Source organism: Corvus brachyrhynchos, unplaced genomic scaffold (assembly GCF_000691975.1).
Source record: "Corvus brachyrhynchos isolate BGI_N302 unplaced genomic scaffold, ASM69197v1 scaffold258, whole genome shotgun sequence".
In the NCBI taxonomy this organism is placed as follows: domain Eukaryota; kingdom Metazoa; phylum Chordata; class Aves; order Passeriformes; family Corvidae; genus Corvus; species Corvus brachyrhynchos.
This window is the reverse complement of record NW_008240122.1, coordinates 4,883,834-4,903,413: the sequence shown is the minus strand read 5'-3', so window position 1 is coordinate 4,903,413 and position 19,580 is coordinate 4,883,834. Positions and strand designations below refer to the sequence as shown.

General features: G+C 39.0%; 1 protein-coding gene across 1 annotated transcript in view; it reads right to left on the bottom strand.

Annotated features, from left to right (window-relative positions):
* SOCS5 (suppressor of cytokine signaling 5) overlaps positions 1 to 8,604 on the bottom strand; it is a 54,167-nt gene extending 45,563 nt beyond the window's left edge. Inside the window, exon 1 of the mRNA XM_017744820.1 lies at positions 8,589 to 8,604. The gene's annotated coding sequence lies outside the window, so the exon portion shown is untranslated. The remainder of the gene's footprint in view (positions 1 to 8,588) is intronic.
* Between the last annotated feature and the right edge of the window lie 10,976 nt (positions 8,605 to 19,580).

Sequence of the window (19,580 nt, the reverse complement as noted above, 5' to 3'; positions counted from 1 at the left end):
CAAACTTCCACATACTTGATATAAATGTCTAGACCTTATTTTGTTTGAGTGAATCCATGTCTATTTAATAAGCAGAATAGTGCCAACAATTTTATAGAGAGCTCCACATGTTTTTTTTTTCCTCTGGAATGTCTCCAAGCAAGTCACACTCTTAAAAAAAAAATATTTGGCCCTCATCCTGCAAAGCCTTGTGTGTGTGTCAAGTTTTACATGCTGTGAAGAGCCTCATTGATTTAAATAGAGTTACTCACAAAGTAAAATGTTAAGCCTCTGCACAGATTTCACCAGGTTCAGAACTTTTGTTTGAAATATATTTATGTGTTCTCAAGTTTCCTTTTGAAAGAGCCCCTACTGTCCATTGCTCCATTTTTGTGTACCCAACACTTTCTATAGCTGTTCTAGCATTACTCCAGCCTGAATTTGCTGGAACATTTCGCAAGATCCTGTGAGCTGTGGAAGAGGAAACTGCAAGTAGGAAACTTACCCAGTCTATATTTTTCACAGATCAAGACTGCAATACATGACACTTTGAGCAGTATTAATATATTTATGTGAGTTAGTGACAGATAGAATTTGATCCAAAAAAAGTGTCTAAAATACACTCAGCAGGATGCCCCCTGCTCCCCACCATGAATGCCAATAACTTTCATTCTTACAAAAGTTTCTAGTGCTGTTCCTGAAAAAATTCCAATGTGACTTGAGAGTGACACAGTATAGTACCATATTCCTCACAGGAGCTCACAGGAGATTATTCCAGAGTCTCTGCTGCTGCCCAACACCTTCTCAAATCGCAAAGGGGTGAAAAACCCTCACGTGAGAAGACACTTCTCAGATTTTGCCATGTAAGTCCTACAGAACGACAGCAAACCTAACATCTTCCTGAAGTCTTTGAGGTGACAGTATAAGCTATTTCAGAGGTGTTCACTGTCTATCTTGGATCATGCTTAAGTTAGAAAACTGAAAGCAGTGATTTATAATTACCATCTGACAGCCATCCCTTTGGAACATATCACAGGAACTGTGGCAAAGACCAATATGGTTTAATTCAGGGATATTCGTACTGACTTTTACTTTCCATTCTATGTTAGCTCTGATAGGAGTTTCAATTTTAAGACCGTGCTAAACATGTCTCAGCAGTAAAATATACTAAGAGTCTAAATGAACTATCTAAATTTTACCCTTTTTTAAAGGTCAGGATTACATTCCTGTTTTATCTAGAAAATATTTCACACATTTTGTGAGAACAATGTATTAAACAAAATTGAGCTGATTGACAGTGGCACAGCTAAAGACAGTACACAACTGTCTCATTAATTTAAAATGTCAGATACATGTTCTGCTCTGGTATACTTCAAACAGGATAAGAGATTTAAATAGAACAGGTGTAGATGAATTTTCCACTGTCAAGCAATAAATATAACTTAAGAAACAATATAGAAGCAGAAGACTTTAAATACAAGTACTTCCTTCCCCTAGGAGTTGCACAGAGGAGCCAACACATGTGACTTCGGAAGATTCAGTGACATCTGGCTTCACATTTTTCCTGCATATTATGTGATATTTGGCATATAAATTTGTCTTCTTTGATACTGTTCTGACTGCTAAACCTTTAACCTGACTTAATTTCTGTCTGAAGGACTTTTTCTTATCTGCTTTATTTTGCATGTTTTGTTGGTGGGTTGGTTGGTTTCTTTTTTTTTTTTTTATTACTCTTTGCTGCTTTTACCTGTGGGACAGAACTGGTCTAATTTGTCCCTTCTTTCATGGATGATCCTGAATACAGTACCAAGCAACAGAGTAGGGAACCAACCACTGCTCCAATACAAGACCTTTCCAGAGACCTGTGTGAATAAATGATCCTCCACTCAACCTGATGAAGGAAGATAAATAACCATCTACTTCTATATTAAGCATGTATTTATTGTGTAAGAGTCACGTAATGGGTGTGTGCACATGAGCATGAAGGGAGAGGTCAAAACACTGTTCTAGAAGATACTGGTGTTGAGTGCTAGAGGTTGATGCAGCGAGACATGGAGGCTTAAGAAGGTGAAGAAAGGAAGGAAGAGTAGGAAGAAAGCTGGAGAAAGGAGGGTGGGAGTGAAAACTAGGATGCACAGGAAGAGAGAAAAGTGGGTGAATGAACTAAAAGAGACGCGGCAAGCAACAGCAATGGGCTGGCAAATGGAGGCTGATGCAGAAATAGCAGAAGCCGAATTTTGGAGTTCAGGATGTGGTTGGGTCCAGAAGGACAAGGCCCTTCCCAGCTATTGCTGTGCATCGCTGGACAATGGGAGAAAAGAAGGCATTTGAGGGCTATGGCTTTTACTGCCTGATCTCAGCCTTAAATGGATGCTTTGAGGAAGGATAAGATTTTAAAATGCTGAGGGAGAGAGAAAGAAACAACAAGGGAAGGTGAGATAGGAGACAAGCCTCAATGTGACTTGTGATTTTATTTCAGGCTGCTTGCCAACGCATGTTTTATTTATTTTTCTGGTTACTATTGGATAATGTAAAAATGTGTGTCAAGTTGTGACCTGTCAAACGTGCTCAGAGGGTTTTCAGTCCTTAACAGGGAAAAGATTCTGCCACTCCCCAGGTTAAAAATTTAATATGGCCAAGGGCTGTCTGTGAGTACAGTGGAGAATCCAGTTGTAGCAGTGGAGGTGGTCTCCGATAAAGATACCAGATAAAAGTGAAAGCAAACTGGAAACTCAGCTGTGCAGAAGCCTGTAAGTGGGAATGTCATCTGTAGCCTAACATCACACTGAAATAAAATACATCTATAATGAACTCTTCCAGCCTTAAGAAAGATTCTGATACCTTGATGGCCTCGACTATGGCACACTGGTGCCTGGGATCCTCTTCCCAGCTGCTGCTGCTCTTCCAGTGGGAGGGAGCCTGTCTGATCTGCACTGAGACCTTGACTCGTAGTTGTGATGGCAGCAGGAAGCCCATTTCAAACTGTCTCGCCCCAGATATCTTCTTTATCCCTAACCCAGAACCTTTAAGAGTGAAGAGGAAATTGCACACTGGATGCTGTCATTGAGCTTCAGGGCTCAGGGCTCAGGTGCAAAGGTGCTGCACCATCCATCTCCCTAAGGCACCTGGTCCTCTATCAGGCTCCACTGCTGGGGCAGGAGAATTCCAGAGCCAGTACTGCAAAGCCAGCCTACAGAGCAGAGGAAGGATGGAGGGAGTTATTTCACCCATTCTCTGTTCCCTGTTGTCAAGTAATAGTGCATGGGCAAGTTGTTTTCATAACTCACTGCAGATTATCTGGTATTTAATAGGACTTGCTGGTTTTGCTTTCAAAAGAATTGACATGTTGCAGGATTGTCAGCTCTGAAGCCAATCTCTGGCAAAGCTATCCCATTTCACATTGCTGACTAACACACCCATCTCTCAGTGGCACTGTTTCTTATCCCTTCTGTTTAATAGTCAGATTGATTTTCATTCTTTATTACCATTTCTTTAGTTTTACACAGTTCACTGCTGTAACTCCAAATAATCTCCATCTGGAATATCACTTTGGCTCTCTTTTTTCATATTACTGGGAACTCATTTAGTTTTGTCAGTGTTTCAGTTTAACTCTGCCTTCTTTTTTTTTTTTTTTTTTTTTCAATTTTTGGTGTGAATTCGTGGGATAGAACATATGTCCACAGTAGGGACATGTAGGGATTAATATCTTGTTTTCTTTATTTAATTTTCTTTATTTTTTTTTTTTTTTTTTTTTTTTTTTTCCAATTTTGGTAGTGACTTGCTGGAAGGTTGTTAGCTGAGTTTCTTGGGGGATTGCATTAGCTTTTCATTCTGGTTTAAAGGTACAAAATGCTCAAAGTTAACAGATTGTGTCACAGCAGAGGTGTCATAATTTTTTCAAAAAACAGGAATAATGCTTGTAATGGATTCCTTTTTTGTCTTCCCAACACTTGCTGTATATTTGTGATGGACAATATCAAGTTAGCAAGTTTAGATATAAACTTTCACAACTGTTCAGTTGTTTTCCCAATCTCTGTAACTCCTTTGTGGAAGTGGAATGCCTTTCCCCCCGCTCCAATATTTATGCAGTTTCATGTCTCAGTAAGTTTAAATATTATTTTTATTTAATAGCAATAATGTGGACTTCTATATAACTTTACTTGTCTTTCCATAAGATTGGTTTTTCTCTATTATTTTTTCCCCTTACAAATGTAAGAGACATCTTAGAACAGACTTGCCTTTTTATCAAGTGTTCAATTAAAATCAGTTAAAGGCTCCTCTTTATGATTTCTGCACATGCAGAGCAGAAAGCAATGAACTGATTCAGGACCAGGCTCGGTCCTCTTTTTCACAGCAGATCCAGAGATCTCTGCTGACTGCTCTGGAGTTGTGGTGTCTTCGTTCACATGAGAACAAAACTTCTGCTTTAATGTGTAGCCAGCAGCACAGTTCTCTTATTGTCAGGAAGATGTTAATTCCTGTTAGTGTTTAAACTTTGCTTTCAGAATGGCAAGTTGACACCTACTGGTGCAGCAATCAAACTCTCTCAGATATGAGGGATTAGCTGTAGATGTCTCTTAACCTTTTTCCCCTTCCTTGGGCCTAAAATTTGGCAGATTCATAATCTGCTCAGGAGCCTTTCTGTAATATGGCTGAAATGTGTTTTACAATGAAGTGAGGCAAGAAATGGACACAGAAATTATTCTTTTTATTTTCTATTCATTTAGCACTGCTGTGTAATTTGAGATTCTCTGGCAGAAAAAAAATACTTGGTTTGCTGATGTGACTTCTGTGATCTCCAGTAAATATTGTCAGAATTGAAAAGTTTGAAAAGGAGTTTTCACTCTCTGAGTTTTCAGTAGTCTACTCTTATCCAACTCTGTAGATTTCATTCTAGGCTTCTGCATGTAAGTTGAAGAAATCCTGTCCCAATAAATAGAGCTTCCCTTCAGTAAGAGAGACACTGACAGAATCCTTCCCCCCACTCCACACAGATAAAATCCCTTCTTTTGTGGGGCCAGAGCTCTTGGGTTTACCTTAAGGGTTTCAGGGAAACTGGAGAAGGCTGGCCCTTGGCATTTGCCATTTCAAAAGCCAGGCTGGGTATCTTTCCACTGGAATTGGTGGGCTTGGTTAGTGAAATCCAGCTGCCTCTGCCATGCCAGAATAAGACAAGATGATCTGCAATGGTTCTTTCTGGCTGCAGGGCTTATGAATAAATGAAGTGATTAAGACATATGGAAAAAGCCCACGTTCTTGAGGAGTCTTAACAGTAAATATGTTCATGTCCATGAGAAGCAGAGTTAGAGAGGCTTAAAGGACCTTCAAATTATTTCCCAAGATCTGCAAACTTTGCTTTCTATTTTTTTTAAGGTAAAGGTTTTCCATAGAATTCATCTGTAATTTGAACACATCTGGCACCTTTTATTATTTTTGTGTAGTTAATTACCTTCTGCTCCTGACAGAGGACTACTGACATGGCACTGTAACAGCACTAACACTGTGGCTGCAGGATTCCCATGTCCCATTCATTCTGTCACAACACATTTTTCTACCCCTGGGATATTTTTCAGCTCTTACTGACTGATCTCTTCTACAGTGGAGAGACACTAAAAACAGTAGTGGGTTCTGCTGTTATATGTTTGCTTGCTAAAAAGACTTACTCCTTTTGTTGAGATATTTACAAAAACTAATTCAAGTTGGTTTAGAAAACATATGAGTTGCATTATTTTTTCTAAGAATTTCAATGGTTTAAAGAAAGTATCTTTTTATAGCTCCTAGGCTCTGAAGGAGCATAAGTTTTCCATAAAATAATGCTTTATTTTTCAAAAAGAGTTGGGTTTACTCCACATGCCAGAAGTTAAGATATTTGAGAATGTGAAAATCTATTTCTATTTTCATTGGAAAAGAATTCCCATTTCTGATGATATATGATCTTACAGCTTTGTAAGGTGATATTAGCCTCTATTACTGCTAACATTTATTTTGGACAAAAAGTCAGTGGGGAAGACTATGGGGCTTAGCAAGAGAGTTGAGACCATAGTAACTACATTAATTGTCCTGGCACTTCTAATATTTCTTCAAATAAATTTGTCTTAGTGTTACAGATCCATTACAATTAAATGCCAGTCAGCTTTACAGTGTTGTAATGTGGTTTTTAGGATTTAGAATGACATCATATGAAATTTTTTCTCAGACCACTGTATTTTTTTGAAATAAAGCTCATTGTTAAGATAATTATTTACCTTGTCTTGCCTTAGAGATTTGCCTTTTCTTTATAACAATGCTGCCTCCACATCTTTCAGATAAGGGCCATGCATGGAGCTGGGCACCTCAGCTGCAGCCCCAACCTTGTTTAAAAGTTAGTGCAAAAAAAAGGAAAATTCTGGAATGAAGTGAAAACAATTAAGTGGAAGGTCTGAACTGAAGTGCAATGAAATGAACCGAAACTTAATGAAATAATACTCATAGAAATCTTGAGATATCATTTCCTTTCATACAAATAAAGAATTTTCATAAAAGGAAATTAAATGAGAAATCAATAAATAAAGTGAAATAAAAAGAGAGGAAAGGAAATAGAATGTAATTAAATGAGATTGAAAAAAAGAGAAAATTCCAAAATTAAATGAAAACAGTTAAACACAATGGAATGAACTGAAGTGCAGTGAAATGACACGTACCTTAATGAAATGATACTCATGAAAATCTTAAAATTTCATGTCCTTTCATGAAATGAAGAATTTTCTCTTCATGAAAGGAAATGAAATAAGAAAAGAAGGAATGAAGTGAAATGAAAAGACAGGAGAGGAAATGGAATGAAATGAAATGAGATTGAAAAAAAAGAAAATTCTTAGGAGAAGTTGTATCATTGAAATGGAATGGAATAAAGTGAAGTGCACTGAAATGAACCGAAACTTAATGAAATGACACTCATGGAAATCTTGAGATTTCATTTCCCTTCACGAAATGACAATTCTTCATGAAACAAGAAATCAGGGAATGAAGTTAAATGGAAAGACAGGAAAGGAAATAGAATGACATGAAATGAAATTGAAAAAAAGAGAATTCTGAAATGACTTACAGGTGTTCTAAGCCCTTTTGCAGCAGCAGCTGGAGTCTGCTTGGTGTGTAAGAAGACAACAGATGCTTCTGATTAGTTAACTGAATCTCAGTGGTTCCACAGCATGTGCTTCAGGAAGGAGTTTCTCTTTCCTTGAAATATTTGATGGAATTTGCCAGAATCTGAACTATTAAAGCTGGAAAGTTACTCTCAAACTTTGAATGCATCCCTCTCGGTCCTAATTTTTTGCCAGCTGTAATCTTGTTGAGTGGTCAACTTGAAATAAAGGGCATAGAATGTAACATTCAGCTACAATCAACCCTATGTAATCATTCTATATTATTTTTTACACTCATGAACATTCAGGTTGCCTGTACAGTCTATATACACCTATCCTAAAGTGTTAAAGTCCCTGAATGCAAACACTAAGCAAACAATCTGGGGGTATGAGGGGTGTGGGGAATGCTACAGACATCTGTGGTTGTGATAAAAGGAGTTAAGTACTTTGCTCTGTCTTCAGTTTCCTGATGACAGGAGTGGAAAACAATTACCATTTTTCCAATTGAGTCCTAAGTTTATTGTCTTGGGAACATTCCTTGCAGATGACAGAAAGAGAAGAAACTATCCTACCAGATGTACTTCCAGCTATTCCATTACTTATCTCTCCTGCCACTTGGAAGTCTGTTTATTTGGTTTATTAAATATTACAGCTTACTGTTTAAAATGTCATACAGCAGGACTGGTAGAACTGCTGTGTTATCCTCCTTTGTTCAGCTCTTATGTGACAAGGTCATTGTTTAATGAGTGTAGGCACATATAACCTTCAAGACACAACAAGGCAATAAACTGTTCTCTTTTTCCTGTCGGCTGTAAAATCTGCAGGATGACTGACAATTATAAACACCTCAGGAGGTGAGGTATGAGATTCCTTTTAATACTGGATTCTGATATATACACTCTGTGTTGGAGGCATGGTCTCCCTAGCAAAGAGCTGTGTTAAGCAAGTAAATTGGAACATATGAAATGTTCCATTCTTAAGGCTCCACTGCATCTTCCTGTTACTAATGGACAATCAACATCAGTAACTTCCCCCCCTGCCCCACTCTTCTGTTTCTGCATCAGACAGAAAAAGCTAATTTTTGTCTGTCAGATTCAGATAAGGGCAGCTGGTGAACTTCTTAAGCACTTTACAATAAAGTATAAACTCCTGCCCCTGTGCTTCCTACATGGCACACACAGTTCAATGAGGAATGCATCATTCACAGGACCTTACAGTCGACATTGGTCTGTACTTTAAAAATTCATGTGATACAAACATTTAAATAGGTTAGCTCCATTTAGTTTCTACTGTCTCTTCACTGAGATGAGCAATGCAGTGATTAAACCCCATACCATGATCTGTGTATGATACAAAACAGAGTACAAGTGCACACTTGTGAATTAGCTCAGATTACCTTTGTTCTGATGAGAATGAGTGCAGTGATCTGGGACAGAAGTGAGAAATGGAAGGACAAAGGCAGCACAGTCATTGTCCAAAACAGGTACTCACAGGTTGGTAGTCAGGCACAAGAGGCTTCCTGCCACCAGTGCAATTTGCACATCCAGAGGCAGCCAAGGCATGGCAGCTCTAGGGGGAAAAAATGGGCAGGAGTATTGTTAAATTGATGGGAAAGGTCATTTATAGCTGTCACTCCATCTGAGCAAAGTAAATACAGGTTTTCCTGAATTCTGACAGCATTAACAAGACTAGAGATCTATAGCTGGAAGGGATTTCCTGGTATCATTTACTCCATTCTCCAGCATCAGCACAGAATAATGCCTATCGTGCTATTCCTGACAGATGCTTATTTTTTAACAGCTGCCAGTTAAGGTGATTCTGCAAGGATCACAAGCAGCATTCCCTCATGCTACTTCATTGCTCTTCTAACCTGACATTTTTTCTAATTGCTAATCCAAATCTCTGTGATTACAAACTAAAGTAATTATTTCTTATCTTTGTATCTGGAGTGGTACAAAGCCAATTGAATCGGCTTCATGACAACTGAAAACATACTCAGCAGATTCCTGTAATTTCCCTTTTCTCAGTTTCCTCTTTTTTTTCAGCCTAGATTCCTTCTATTCTTTCTCAGAGCTCAGGGCTTCTGAGCTGCCTGTCAACTTTTCACTCAGCTCTCTCTAGGTTTTCATTCTTTTAAAAACACAGTGCCCAAAATGTCTGTGGAAGAAAAACACAGTGCCAAACAGATCCCAAAAATTATCTTCTTTGGCTTATGTGTGGTCCTATTATTAAAACTTCCCATAACATTGTTGGTTTTGCAATCCTGCCTTGTCAGTGACTCATGTTCAGATTGTGACCCACATAACCCAGGGTGCTTCGTTGCAGAGAGGGCTGTGGTGAGTGAGCCCTGCTTAAGGGTCTTTAGCTGACTCTGAGGGACAGATGAGGGTGGATCATGGGGTAGATCATGTCATGCTGTGACAGCTGTGAGGGAAGAGGGCCTCAGGGCCTGTATCCACCAGCCACAACCAAACTAGACACAGCTCAAGGATAATGCTGTCAAATAGTTTGCACGGGGACCTGGATGCTATCAGTCCCAGAGAAAGACTTGTTCCTGCTGCTGGTTTTATGAGTAGATCCTTGCATTCATCAGGTCATTTAATACAATCAAAATGGACTGAAACAGAAGTAAATAGAGTCCATGGGCAGAGGGCAGTGGGGAACAGAGATGTCAAGGACATGCAGGTCAGTTTAGATACCTACAGGTCATGGGTCTCAAGACTGTCATGCCTATGCCTTTCACTCTCAGTGTGCTGAAGAAAGACCAGAGGAGGGAGTTCACGCCACTAATGGTGTGCTTTTCTTCAGGGCTTCTTCTCACCTTGCTTCCACCTCCAAATTAGTAGAGGTTTCATCCCACCTAACATCTAAAACTGGTGTCATATGTAAGCCCCTTTTGGGAAAGGGAAAAGTCTGGGAAAAGAAGAACTACCTTTTGAGCCCTGGATTCACCCCATTCCAAAATAAATGTCTTAGAGATGAGGTATGAATCATCTCCTGAATGTGCTGCCTCTCTCCATTGATCAGTGAGGGAGTGACTAGGTCAGCCTTAGGCCAGGTGTCAAATTATTTGACAGCCATGGAAAGGCAATCCCAATTATTTCCTTAATGATGGGCCAGACTCTCTAGTCAAGCTGATTACTTTTCCAGAAAAGCACTCGTAATCTGTTCCATGCATAATAAAATTCACTATATGTATGAGAATCCATAAAGTTAAGTTTAAATGCTGAATATCCTCTCTGTTCTCTGTCTTCCACACATCCTCTGCCTCTAGCTCCAGTTATCTATAGCAGATTGTCTTTTCCCAGCCATTCCTGGCAATACCTCAATAACCAGCAGCTGGGTCACATTCATGGAGTCACAAGAACAAGACAAAGCTATCAGTTAAAAACTGTATCTCCTCTCCCTGGCTTTCATTGGCCTGCCATTAACTGACAAAGGGATGTCATTTTATTTTGCCTGCCCACATTTCTTGCAGCACGTAGAAGGAAGTGCAATTTGCTGTCACAGCAATTTTTCCCTTTCACGCTTGGCTAGACACACTGTACATTTCACACAGATCTTTTCACTCAGCTGCTGCAAGCAATGGCCCCGAGGTACCAGAAATCAGAGACTGCTGTCTCAGCTTTGTTAGAAGCCATAGAATTCTATGCTAAAACAATACACGCTTTACTCATCTTACTAAAACAAATACTTTGGTAGCAAACTCATGAAGTGCAAACTGTTGGCAGAAAGGTTTTGCTGGTAGATTTTTGCAGAGTAGCACTTGTACTAATACATACATTTATATGTATCTTTGGTTCTGTTTCTGCCAAACTTCATGAAAGAACTGGAAGGTAAACCTCAATCCCTAGAAAGAAGGATAATGAGCAGCTAAATGTGGAAGGCAAAGGGCTGCTGTTATGGTTGGGTCAGAAACTGCAGAACAGCTCCAGTCTAGAGCAGAAGCAGAAGATCATTTTCTCCATCCAGGCTGTGCTTGAAGATTTATCTAACACCGTACTTACCTCCATGAAGAGTACTGTGCATTTGCCACTAGTGGGCACACAAATGTTCTTTTCTGACACTGACTTGATCTACTAGTTCCAGTGTAACATCATGGGAGAGACAAGGGACTGGAAATCACAAGCACAGGAAGTCTTTTCTGTATCCTGATCTGCTATATTTGTATTTTGTAACTGGAAAAACACAGTTGTGTGAAATTAATTAGGTGATGGTTCAGAGCACCGTTAGCTTTTATTTTGGCTGAAAGCTCTTTGTAGCGATGTTCTGTACTCAGTGGTTGAGAGTTGGTCTGCGTTTTCAAACGCTAGATGGTGCCAAGGGTTCACACATAAAGAAAAGCAACAAAAATATTCCATTTACCAGCAATACCGGCATAGTTTGGTCTTTCTGTAGTTCTGTGAATTAGTTCAAAATCTATTCTTAGAATGTCTCAATACCAAGGAAGTGACAGTGAAAAAAATCTGTACAAGAGGGTACTAACCTAAGTAACCCAAGTCACAGCTAAATTATTGTTAGAGTCCCTAGAGAGAACAGCAATTCAGACATGAAGTTTCAATACAGGGACATTATCAGCACAGATCTAGTGTTTTCTTCAACAGAAATTTTTATATTTGCTCATTCAGTACTCTTACTGGTCTCACTATACAACCAAACTCTCAGGAAAGAGAAACAAATTACACCAACTTTAAATCAGAAATGTGTAATATCCACTGCATACTGCTTTACAGCAATATTTGGGGGAAAATCTGTAGCCATTTTTCAAGCCCGTATCATACTTTCTTAAGGCAATTTGTATAAAACTATTATCTGTGAGATTATCATACTGATAGTTTGCAGGAAGACTGTTATTAAATTAATAGCAAGCAAAGGTCAAAAAAAGGAGTATTTCATACCTCATCAGCTTTTTTATTCTAATACTCTATTGTTTCAAGTTATTGACACTGTTTGATTTTCCCAGTCCAGATTTTCCTGTTTGTACTCAGTCAGAGTTCTGAGGAAGAGGAGTGTCTGTCTGCCAAGGATATGCAAGACTGTGGAGTTATCTGAGTCTTGGGGAAAGTGCCCAGTTCATGCAGTTACCTGTCAGTACAGGTGCTAGATCTCAATCCTGCATTCAGGATTCTCGTAAGGAGCCTCTCGTGGATATCAATGTAGCTGGAAGAGAGTCTATCTTCTCAGTGGAGAGAAGCACCATTTCTTAAAGCCTTCTGATCCAAGTCTTTAGGAAGGATCCTTGGATCCACACTTGATGTAAAATTGTTCCCTGAAACCAGGCTGTGATGCCTCCCCAGTGCTGTCTCTGTGTGTTTTGTGGCAGTTCTGTGTATGTAAATAAAGGAAGTTCCTCCTCGATGACCGGCCCGCAGGACCACAGGTGCCTCTCCCCAGCAGGCTGACCCAGCCCACAGGACACAGGAAAAACATGCTGCAGCCCAGCACAGAGCAGGCTGAGTAAACAGAAGGCACCTTGTCTCTGTTGTTTGTACGTGTTGCATTTACCAGAACTCAGCTGCCTCAACAAACTTGTGTACAGAAGCTGTGGTGGGGACTGACAAACATTCCAAAGGGGGAACAACAGTGTATCTCTGCCTAATGGACAATGGCATTTGGAGACACAACAAAGTCCAAGGAGTTGTGAAGAACGAAGACAGATCAATAATACAGAATTATCTGGGTGGCATCATCAACTGGATACAGAAGGCATAATCAAACAAAGTTTTACATCTAGGATGAAAGCATATCCCTCATACTCAGACAACAGGTGAAGGCTGGGAGAGCTCTCGTGAAAATGTGACATTGGAAAGGATTTGGCAATGAGTAAGGTGGATCGTCTGCTGAGCATTCAGCCTCTGCTCTGATTCTGCAGCCAAGAGCACTAATGCAATCCATAAATGTATTTATAAATCAAAAATGAAGGGACCTATTTGACATTTGTGTGATTGATCTCCACTAATTTCAGTGTGGAGACCCTGAGAAAGTTTAGAGTAGACTGAGAGTTGCCATTAAGAATTGGAAAGCAGTTTGCAGTGAAATATTTCAGGAATTTGCTTTGCTTTTCTTATGAAACATACGTAAGTCTATGACCTCCTGTGCAGTTTCTCTGCAGATTAATTCACATGCCCACTGGGTGCCCTGTGTCATTTCTGTAGATCAGCTAATTAGGGTGAGGTCATTTCAATCTCATTTTGACTCTGTTGCATTTTGCAAAGTTAGGTTAAATATTCTTTAAAAAAAGAGAGGCCCAATGACAGGAGATGAATCTATTATCCATTCATTATGGATCTAATATAAGAAATAAGGACTTTGTTTAAGAACTCACTTCTGAGAACCACCCACCGCAAGTTTCATGCCACACCTGTCCGTGCAACTGATTGCTGCAACACCACTCCCCAAAATCCAGGGAAGTCCTGAGTACACAGGTGAGTACTACTGACACAGGACTACAGTTCACATGTTCGGGGGATGAACACAAGCTGGAGGGTACTGCTGCATTTGCAGGCCAAATGCAGCCTTGCTGCCCTGATGCTGAGCAGTCCTGCCTTTAAGCACTCCTTCACAGACAGAGTGTTGTTTCCTAACATTGTCATTGCAGATCATCTGTCAAAGACTGAATAGCTTCAAAAGACTAACTTCAATTTCTAGGTGTCCTTGCAAAACCACCTACACAGCATCAACTCAAGCCCAGAGCCAGGAGTCTTCAAACTAAATGATACTGCAGATAAATGAGCTGCAGTGCTCAATAAGCAAAACTTTCCCTGTAACAAGCAAAACATCAAATAAATGTTTTTTATTTATCCTTTTTTAATGGGAGATGAGAGGAGATAAAAGAAAAAACAGCAACAGATCCACTAGATATATGTGAATAATACATAATTCACAGGTCAACTACATCACTCCCAGCATGAGATTAGAAATAGATCCATCATAATACTCCTTCAAAAGCTGTCAGGAATGACTGAGATAAACAGCTACTGCTCTCAGATTGATGTTCAGGCTCAAGAGGGATGAACTGGTGAGTACATCTATGAGCAAGCTGTGAGAAGAATGTTCATTGTCTAGAGTTGGCGAGCAGCTTACAGAAATAAGGTCATTTTGTGATACAGACCACATCAGTGTTCTCAACCTACAATACAGTACTATTATAGATCATTAGAATGGCCTTGGGCATCAGAACTGTGTTTCCTAACTTTCCTTCCCAACTTAAACTGGCTATGTGATACCATGCCAGAATTTTCACTTCCACAAGTGTGAGTTTTACACACATGATCACCTAAAGAAACTCTGTTTATATACCAAGTAAGTGTTAGGCTAAGGAGCTAAGGAATAAATAAATACTTAACCAGATCACCGCCCATTTACCAGTTTATAGCCATTAACAAATTTTATAAGTTATCCATATTTGAATTTTTCAGCTGGAAAAAAAAAATCTTAGTATTTCCATGCTTCATAGTGAAGTTACGAGGTCTAATCCATGACACTGTGAAGTGTTATGAGGGCCTCAGCTAGAAGATAGCTAGAACAGTAAGATTTATTTGAAAGTACAGAAAATGATCTGAACAATTAATAGGAGGGAAATACACTCTGTTTCACTCTGTTAGGATGAATGGCATTTTGCCTGGAATATGAGTCATGGAGAACATTATATTCTGAGTGGAAGACATGGCTAGGCAAGAAGGAAGGGGGAATAGTAATCTGGAGGATAAATTTCAGGAAGAAATAACTAAGAATACACTGAGGTGGAGATTAATGCATGAATAACTACTGTAAGAATAAAAGCTCAGTTACATCTTATCACTTTGAAAGTCACTCAAGTTAAAAGGCTCAAGAATTCTGCTGAGAGAATTAATCACATCTCAAAGCCTGTCAATACAGCACGTAAGAGCATAGGACACCTGCCTCTACAAAGAATTTTCAGTACAGGTTTGATGAATCACAGTCAGAGCTTTCCTGAGTCACTGCGAAATCTTCATTAACAGTTTCAGACCCAAATAAACATTTGCAAACTGAAACTCACAGCTTTCCCACAGAACAGTAAAGGTTTAGCAGAAACAGCCTGGTCCAATACAAAGCTTTGAGGGAAGTGAAATGTGAGAAAAGCCAGAGACTCAAAATTGTAATGTTATTCATTGCTTCTGTACAGAATCCCCCAGAATTACTGATGGCATATTCATCTTCTCTGGTCACACGTAGACATTTTATTGGTACTCAGACAAGTACTTTGGCAAAAAGACAGTAGCAATGCTGGCACCTATCACCACACACAGTAGTCTCAGATTGTGGTGGCAGCAGTTTCCGTTTTCTCTTTTTTTTGTGGACTAGGGTCACTCGGCCTCATCTGGTACCATATGGTATTGCTGTTATCATCACCAGTGACTGTTCAAAAGGAAGGACTGTTCAAAAGCATGTCAGGACTGAGAGGGGGAAAGCTTTGGGCATATCTTAGTGACAGCAGGAAAAAGCAGAAAAACTGCCAGTGCACAATGACTAAATCTTATTTGAACTGCTTGCCAAATGCAGGCCTATGCACTGTCATTAACAGAAACCAGTCCTAGTAAATGTCATTTGTGTAGAGTTTTTGTAAGCCCTGATTTGACACATCTATTACTGACATCACCCAAGTCCTGCTTTGAGGAATTTTTGATTGAATGTGCTGATACAGACTGCATCCAAAGCTGCTGATATTATTTCCAGAGGACTTTCGGAAAAATATTGCTTGCAGCAATAAGCTGGAAAAAAGATGCATCTAGTATTTTTCACACATTATATAGCTTAAAAATACATTGGATAATTTAAGTTTGATTTGCTGCTATAGTTGAATCGATTCACTTATGCTATGAGCACAAAAGCAGCTCACACACACACTTAAATGCACTTTGCCTTATTTTTTTTGTATTACTGTGCACATGGCCTCCGAATTTTGGCTTGGAAATGTAGGAAGCTTATCACCTAGAACCTCTTTTTAAGGCTATCAGTTTTATTTAATTATATTCAGATTTTAAATTTATGGTTTTGATTTTTCTGTCTTGATTCAATGCCCAGTGAAGTCAATGGAAAACTCCTATTGACCTAAAAGGAAGTTGTTTCAGGCACTTTTGTGTGCCTGGTTTGATTCAACATTAAAGCTCTTCTTTAAATATGTTCCCCACATTTAAAATGGGTTTGGAACTGTCACAAAGTACTGAACTGTTTTCTGAATGCAGAGATGTGACTAAACAGTGCTGCTTGTGAGAGCCTGCCCCACCTCTCACTGAAATCAGCGGGAGCTATTTCATTTACTGCAGGGGAAGCTGAGCTAGAGCTGAAGATCAGAATGAAATTTATTCCAGGATTTATTCCAGAAAGTGAAAACCTAATATAAAAACCAGATGGTTTTGCCCTTTCTGGGTCTTTATTGAGTTGGAGAGAAGGTAGGATCCCAGTGCTGGTCACAACCGAATGACTCAAATTAAATGAAATCTGCTGATTTAAATTTCCAGAGTTATGTGAAACTCTCCACTTTCATCTTAAAAAAAAAAAAAGAAAAAGAACAAAAGCAGAAAAGTAAACAAACTGCTTTTAAAACTACAGAGAAAGGCGGAAAACAATAAATCCTAAGAGCTCAAAAATAAGGCAGCCAAGTCTCTGCTCCCAGAATGATCTGTGGTAAAATGCTATGATTTTTAAATCAGCTGCATAGTTTGGAGGACTGATTCACTCTGAAATGCTTAGTGTCATTAATGCCTCTGTCTCATTATGCTGGATAATTATTCTCTGGGCCATGACATTTCTCTCAACAGAATCCGCACTCCACTAATGCCAGAGGCTGTCCAAAAAGCCAAAATTTAAATAGGGAAAAGTCATGCAAGCATGTCAGCAAAATTAGTTTTATCATGAACTCACGTGCAAATAGATTAAATATGCTGTTTAAATGACAACATTATAGTCTGCCTTGTTCCTTGTATGAAATCAAAGTGGAAGAGAGGTTAGAAGACCTTCTGCAAAACTATGTAAGAAGGCACCAGATCACGTTTTTTCTAGAGGGAAGCCTGTGCCATATACAGAATGTATCTTTGGTGAATGGATGATGTTTGGAATTCCAAGACTCTATTACTGTTACAAGAAGGATTACTGACAACCCTAATTCCGTATGTGATCTGCTGCTCATCTGCTGTACTCAGATTTCTACAACACAGGAACTATTGCAAGAGCAGCTATACCACATACTGCTCATAAAATGTCTGAGTACTTTATCAGCCCTGCATACCTCATTAGCTTATGCTGCTCTGCTGTTCAAAAGGAAAATGCTTGTTGTTTTCTCACCTGTGAACATCTTCAGGACCTTCTCCCCCATTGTCTCCTGCAATATGTGAAATATGCCCTACAGACCTGAGCAGTAAGATTTTCACTAAGGCTAGGAAAACCAGACATTCCTGATATGAAGCACGCAGCCAGCAGCTGGCTGCTTTCCTCTTTTCTTAAAGCACCATATTACCACTTCTTGAGAAATCATTTTTACTTAATGAGATATCCTCTTGCTATCATGGGTCATGGTTAAACCTCATGGGTCTGCCACATCAGATGTATAAAGAATCTTTTTAATGGAAAACAAGTTTATTTTTTAAAAGGTCCTGCTGCCAAAAGCTGGAGGGCTTTTATAATTTTATGAATCCCTGAGCTTTTGCTTCCTTTTCTCCATTTTTAATAACAGGGATGATAAATAATCTGACTTTTAATCCCACAGATTACATTTGTAAGGTTTAAAATCTTCATTTTTCTTTGGAAACCCATTGTGCACATTACTTCTATCACTGCCACTGCTGGGTTTTTTTTAAATTCTAGATATTCACATAGCAGTTGGTTAGAAAATTCTCCTATTTTTTTTTTTGTTGAAAGTATGTAAAGGATAAGCCTTTTAGTAGGGACCTTTATGAGTCAGTATTTAAAGACCATTTAAAAAGCTATCACCATGCAAAAAGAAAAATCAGCAAATAGTTACAAACACATCGGTCATGAATGAAATGAAAGTAAGAACAAACAACAACCCAATTTTGTACCAATTTTGTTCATCCACTGAGAATCTATTCCAGACCCGCCTTCTAAGATGCTTCCCTTTCAATTACGTGTAACAATTTGATACCAAAACCAAAGGCCAAATCTTGAAATTGTTCACATATAGGTATTACCTCTGTTCACATGGAATTTGCCTGGGCTAACATGATTAAAGTGATGGTGGTCCCAAAGTGTTCACTGAACCAGGTCATACAGCAGGCCAGAAGGAACTCACAGACAGTGATCTTAAGACCAAAGAAACATCTAGGAGCAGTTTAAAAGGAATGAACATTTAGAGTGATGATGAGAAGAGATATTTGCAGAGCTCATCCTTCATACTTAATCTGACTGTGCTTTCCCTTTCTTTTGCTAAGGCCTTCTGGGATTCACCTCTATTTTTCCACTGGCAAGCTGCTCAGTTCTTTGGCCAGTTTAAGGCTATGATAATACTGTAACTTTGTTAATAATTGGCAAAAGCATTTTTTAGGGAGTACTGCAGCGATGACTTAAAGGAAGAACTTGAATGAAAAAATGGAAGACAGTGCAGGGAAGAAGTGCACACAAAAGAAAGGTACTTTATGGAAAGTGTGAAAAATACTCAAAAAAATCTCCTTCAATAGATTGCACCTTCTGCTCATTTTCTCTAATGCTGGAAAATTTCCTTCTTTTTTATCACTGCTTTCTGAGTTGAACCCTTTTATTTGTGAAAAGAAAGAATGATTTATCCAGTGCTTTTGCTGTGGCTCACATTTCATTTGGGGATCATGGCTTCTATGTGTCAACTTGATTTTGCTCTCGTTGTAATTCAAATGTTTGGGAAGAGATTCCTCTACTGCTGCAGTGCATGGGAGACCTATTTTCTCATGCCCTCAGCATACTCACTACTTGTAAACTTGGGGTTCTGGTTTGACTTTTCAGAGTTTATTTGATTTTTTTTCCTATATAATAAATCCATGTAATTTCTTCAGTATTTTGAAAGTATTCTAAGTATTCTAAGACTTCACATTTAGAAGGACCTCTCACTGTGCCTTGATTTGCCATCAGTAGAACAGGGATAAAGTTGCTGCTCTTCTTCAGGCATTCATAATTCCCACTGAAATTAATGACAACAGGGCAAGTATTGCTCATGAAAACACTATGCAAACTACACCAAGGAGGTACCTCTGCCCAAAGCCAGAAAAACTTAATCCAAATTTTACATTCACTGACTTAATCTTCAGATCCTTCCACAACTGAAACACCTGCTACATTTATTCGCTAGAATGCCATTTAAATTAAAAATTCTTTTTTTCTAACCAGTGAACTTTCTTTTTTTTCACTTTCAGCCATACACTTTTGCTGTGTACACACTGCTTAGCTACAGCATGGCCCCAGTACTTACTCCATATGAATCTCTGGCAGCTTAAATGACTTGGAACACACAAAAATATACCTACCTGCCTTAGGAAA